Source organism: Barbus barbus, assembly GCF_936440315.1.
Source record: "Barbus barbus genome assembly, chromosome: 40".
Lineage (NCBI taxonomy): Eukaryota > Metazoa > Chordata > Actinopteri > Cypriniformes > Cyprinidae > Barbus > Barbus barbus.
Window position 1 is genome coordinate 27,408,230 of NC_136718.1, and position 6,000 is coordinate 27,414,229.

The window sequence follows — 6,000 nt, forward strand, 5'->3', positions numbered from 1 at the left end:
CCACGTCGACGCCTTTTGGCTAGATTGAATCCTGCCTCATCTATGTATATGAATTCACGAGGGGCCTGGTTGGCCTCCAATTCCATAACTCTCTGAAACAAAGTTTATGTAAATCATGTCATTACTGTATACCATACTGTACTGTAACCTATTACCGTGTAGGTTACCTACTTACAAAGTGCAAAGCTTATAGAACTGGACATTGAATTGAATATACACTATACCTGGACATATTGTCGTCGTAGCTCCTTGACTCTCTCATTGTTCCTCTCAAAGGGAACAGTGTAGAGCTGCTTCATCCGCACTCTGTGTTTGGACAATGTCCGCGTAATGGTTGTGAGGCTGATGCTATCGATATTGTCAAATATCTCATGGTCCTCCACAATTCTAGTTTGAATTTCATGCAGTTTTATTGCATTATTTGCAACAACCATTTCTACAATGGCAAGCTCTTGATCATTATTGAGGAGCTTTCCTCTTCCCCCAGAGGGTGGAAGACGTTGCATTCTTTAGAGGGACAAAAAGTCAACATATGCATTACTGTATGGCCTTATTGACATGTCAAGTGAGAATAGAAACAATCCATGTAAAATGCAATACTTACCTGTTGGTTTGTTGAAAGATGCGTATAATGGAGGCAACCGTTGACCGCTTCAAATTGGGCTGCACTCTTTCACCAGCCTCTCTTAGTGAAAGACCGTGGTTGATTACATGGTCAATGATAGTGGCACGAATTTCATCACTGACTACTGTTCTTGCAACCCTTGGAATGCCAGCACCACACATTCTTACACTTCTACCTTGCCCTCTCCTTGGGCCTGCTCTTCTCCCTGGCCCTGCTCCTCTCACTGCTCCTGCACCTCTCACTGCATCTCTCACTGCTCCTGCACCTCTCACTGCATCTCTCACTGCTCCTGCACCTCTCACTGCATCTCTCACTGCTCCTGCACCTCTCACTGCATCTCTCACTGCTCCTGCATCTCTCACTGCATCTCTCACTGCTCCTGCACCTCTCACTGCATCTCTCACTGCTCCTGCACCTCTCACTGATCCTGCACCTCTCACTGCACCTCTCACTGCTCCTCTCACTGCTCCTGCACCTCTCACTGCATCTCTCACTGCTCCTGTACCTCTCACTGCATCTCTCACTGCTCCTCTCACTGCTCCTGCACCTCTCACTGCACCTCTCACTGCTCCTGCACCTCTCACTGCATCTCTCACTGCTCCTCTCACTGCTCCTGCACCTCTCACTGCACCTCTCACTGCTCCTGCACCTCTCACTGCTCCTGCACCTCTCACTGCATCTCTCACTGCTCCTGCACCTCTCACTGCATCTCTCACTGCTCCTCTCACTGCTCCTGCACCTCTCACTGCTCCTCTCACTGCTCCTGCACCTCTCACTGCTCCTCTCACTGCTCCTGCACCTCTCACTGCTCCTCTCACTGCTCCTGCACCTCTCACTGCTCCTCTCACTGCTCCTGCACCTCTCACTGCTCCTGCACCTCTCACTGCACCTCTCACTGCTCCTCTCACTGCTCCTCTCACTGCTCCTGCACCTCTCACTGCTCCTCTCACTGCTCCTCTCACTGCTCCTCTCACTGCACCTCTCACTGCTCCTCTCACTGCACCTCTCACTGCTCCTGCACCTCTCACTGCATCTCTCACTGCTCCTGCACCTCTCACTGCACCTCTCACTGCTCCTCTCACTGCTCCTGCACCTCTCACTGCATCTCTCACTGCTCCTGCATCTCTCACTGCATCTCTCACTGCTCCTGCATCTCTCACTGCATCTCTCACTGCTCCTGCATCTCTCACTGCATCTCTCACTGCTCCTGCACCTCTCACTGCATCTCTCACTGCTCCTGCACCTCTCACTGCATCTCTCACTGCTCCTGCACCTCTCACTGCATCTCTCACTGCTCCTGCATCTCTCACTGCATCTCTCACTGCTCCTGCACCTCTCACTGCATCTCTCACTGCTCCTGCACCTCTCACTGCATCTCTCACTGCTCCTCTCACTGCTCCTCTCACTGCTCCTGCACCTCTCACTGCATCTCTCACTGCTCCTCTCACTGCTCCTGCACCTCTCACTGCATCTCTCACTGCTCCTGCACCTCTCACTGCTCCTCTCACTGCTCCTGCACCTCTCACTGCTCCTCTCACTGCTCCTGCATCTCTCACTGCATCTCTCACTGCTCCTGCACCTCTCACTGCTCCTCTCACTGCTCCTCTCACTGCTCCTGCATCTCTCACTGCATCTCTCACTGCTCCTGCATCTCTCACTGCTCCTGCACCTCTCACTGATCCTGCACCTCTCACTGATCCTGCACCTCTCACTGCACCTCTCACTGCTCCTCTCACTGCTCCTCTCACTGCTCCTGCACCTCTCACTGCTCCTCTCACTGCTCCTGCACCTCTCACTGCACCTCTCACTGCATCTCTCACTGCTCCTGCACCTCTCACTGCATCTCTCACTGCTCCTGCACCTCTCACTGCATCTCTCACTGCTCCTCTCACTGCTCCTCTCACTGCTCCTGCACCTCTCACTGCTCCTCTCACTGCTCCTGCACCTCTCACTGCATCTCTCACTGCTCCTGCACCTCTCACTGCTCCTCTCACTGCTCCTGCACCTCTCACTGCTCCTGCACCTCTCACTGCATCTCTCACTGCTCCTGCACCTCTCACTGCATCTCTCACTGCTCCTCTCACTGCTCCTCTCACTGCTCCTGCACCTCTCACTGCATCTCTCACTGCTCCTGCACCTCTCACTGCATCTCTCACTGCTCCTGCACCTCTCACTGCATCTCTCACTGCTCCTGCACCTCTCACTGCTCCTGCACCTCTCACTGCATCTCTCACTGCTCCTGCACCTCTCACTGCTCCTGCACCTCTCACTGCATCTCTCACTGCTCCTCTCACTGCTCCTGCACCTCTCACTGCTCCTCTCACTGCTCCTGCACCTCTCACTGCATCTCTCACTGCTCCTGCACCTCTCACTGCTCCTCTCACTGCTCCTGCACCTCTCACTGCTCCTCTCACTGCTCCTGCATCTCTCACTGCTCCTGCACCTCTCACTGCTCCTCTCACTGCTCCTGCACCTCTCACTGCTCCTCTCACTGCTCCTGCACCTCTCACTGCACCTCTCACTGCTCCTCTCACTGCTCCTGCATCTCTCACTGCATCTCTCACTGCTCCTGCACCTCTCACTGCTCCTCTCACTGCTCCTGCACCTCTCACTGCACCTACACCTCTCACTGCTCCTGCACCTCTCACTGCATCTCTCACTGGGCCTGCTCTTCTCCCTGGGCCCCTTGCTCTTACTCTTCCACGTCCAGACATTACAGTGTTTGTCTTTTTCTGTTTCTGTTTCCAAAAACATCACTCCTCAAAGTCCTCCTTTTACTGTATAAGTGTCAATGTAATAGAAAAAAATAACCCCTGCCACTGAGTCTAAGCCAGACTGGAATCAGCTGTGGTTGCCCCAATTTACCCAACATAAATCAGCTGTGTGTCAATTATTCAATTGTTTGTTTATTATCAGCTGAGATATATTGTTTTTGAACTGATATCATTGCAGAAGCAGAGATTTTTATAATGTATCTAAGGTTTGGAATATTGTTTTTGCTATTGTGGGATGTTGTGTGTTAACATTCATAAATACTACAAAAACAATCCATAATTTTTTTGGGAGGTATAGCTTGTCTGTTAAGAAAATGTAAGCATTGTGGAAATGTGTTCACTGATTGCATATTATGTGAAAACGACATGAAATGTGTGAATGGTATGGCGACAAAAGACCGATGCTGTGCTAATTGTGTTTAGAGTTTTGAAAATGTGACAACTGGTTGGACAAACGCTTGTTAGCGACTGAAAAAAACTGTAAGTACATGAATGCTTTTTTTTCACAAAAGTATTATTTACCTATTTTATAAAATATTATTCAAACACAGGTGTTGTGGTGCTCACACGTGCGTTGTGTTGACAAGTCTTCTATGGCATGAACACAACACAAATGTGATTTAATGCTTTTGTGAACACAATGCAGGTCAATATTTTCATAAAGTTGTAAATTATGTTTTATTGTGCAAACAAAGCACTCACGTTGCTTACAGTTTTTGCCCGTTGCTTGAACACTATAGACCCATGATTAGACTAAAGTAACACAACTTGAAGCTTTTGTTACCATACCTCAAACACATGTACTCATACCTTAAACAAAAGCGCTGCTTTGCACTCTAGTTGCAATTATGCAACACACTTACTCCTTTATGCAACACACATGGTCCTGCATACTACACTCTATTTCATACATAAGACACTTCGTTCAAAAATGAAATCTCAGGGTGCCATTTGGAAAACACATGTATCCAAAATACAAAACACATCGGGTAATTGCAACCACTCAAATACACACTTGAAGGCACTTACTTGCAAAACTGAACACCAATTAGCCAACTACAAAAAGCCCTCAGTTTAGCCATTTCAAGAACTTTGCAAGCATGGATGGAGGAAGGAGGAGGAGGAGGAAGAGGAGGAGGAGGAGGAGGAAGAGGAGGAGGAGGAGGAGGAAGAGGAGGAGGAGGAGGAGGAGGAGGAAGAGGTCGAAGAGGCCATGCACGGACCCATATTTCTGATGATATAAGAGCAACTTTGGTGGACCATGTCATCAACCATGGCCTGACTATGAGGGAAGCTGGGCAGAGAGTCCACCCACATCTAAGCCGCTTCACAGTGGCATCTGTAATAAGAACATTCCGACTAGAATACAGGTATGTCTTCACCTCTCTACCTTCTACTCTACTCAGATGGTTTTTATAGCACTGTTGTACAGTATATCACATTACCATATCAAGTGTACAGGGTATTGCAGGGTGCTAATGCTCCTTTTGCAGCCAAAGTGGTAGTTTTTGTGAAACATACCATGATTACTTATATTGAAGTACAGTGTTGTACAGTGGATGATACAATATATACAGTAAAGTACTGTAAGAAAAATAAGCAAACCGATGACAATATGTGGTTGTATTTCTCTAGAATGACTCGAAGACCTTCTGGGGGAGGACGCCAACGCCTGTTCACACAACAGCAGGAACTTGCCGTTGTGGACCTAGTGAGGGCAGACAATGCCATCCGTCTCCACCAGCTACGACAGAAAATACTTGCAGACAGGCAAGTGTTCAACCACATAAACCATGTGAGCATCACCACCATCAGACACATCTTGGGAAAACACAGCATCACCATGAAGCAGCTCTACAGAGTCCCATTTGAGAGGAACAGTAACAGGGTCAAAGGACTTCGAGCTGAATATGTACGGGTAAGTGTAACTGTCCTTTACATTTACAATACAGTATTGGTGAAATCCAGTAGCAGCTGAATATGTACCATATCAGTACCACATGGATCCATTCTGAGAGCTACACAGGTACCTGTGTGATGGGGCGAGGGTTCTGTATGTGTAGCACTGTAGTACAGTAATATGTTCTCTTTTTTTTTTTTTTACAGAGAATCTTGGCCATGGATGGAGCTGCACAGCCTCATGAATTCATTTTCATTGATGAAGCTGGATTCGACCTGAGCAAAACAAGACGACGGGGTCGTAATGTAATTGGCCAAAGGGCAATTGTGCACGTCCCAGGGCAGCGCGGGGGAAATATCACATTGTGTGCCGCCATAAGCCTTCGAGGGCTTCTGCATCATCATGCAAAACTAGGTCCATACAATAGCCAACATATACTCACATTTCTAGATGCTCTCCATAATATAGTTGTACAGAACAGACCAGATCAGCCCAGGTTTGTGGTGATATGGGATAATGTCAGTTTCCATCGGGCTGCTCTGGTCCAGGCCTGGTTCACCAACCACAATCAATTTGAAGTGGTATACTTGCCCCCTTACTCACCATTTTTAAACCCTATAGAGGAATTTTTTTTTTGGAGATGGCGTGTATATGACCGCCAACCACATGCCCGCATGCCTCTTCTGCAGGCAATGGAACAG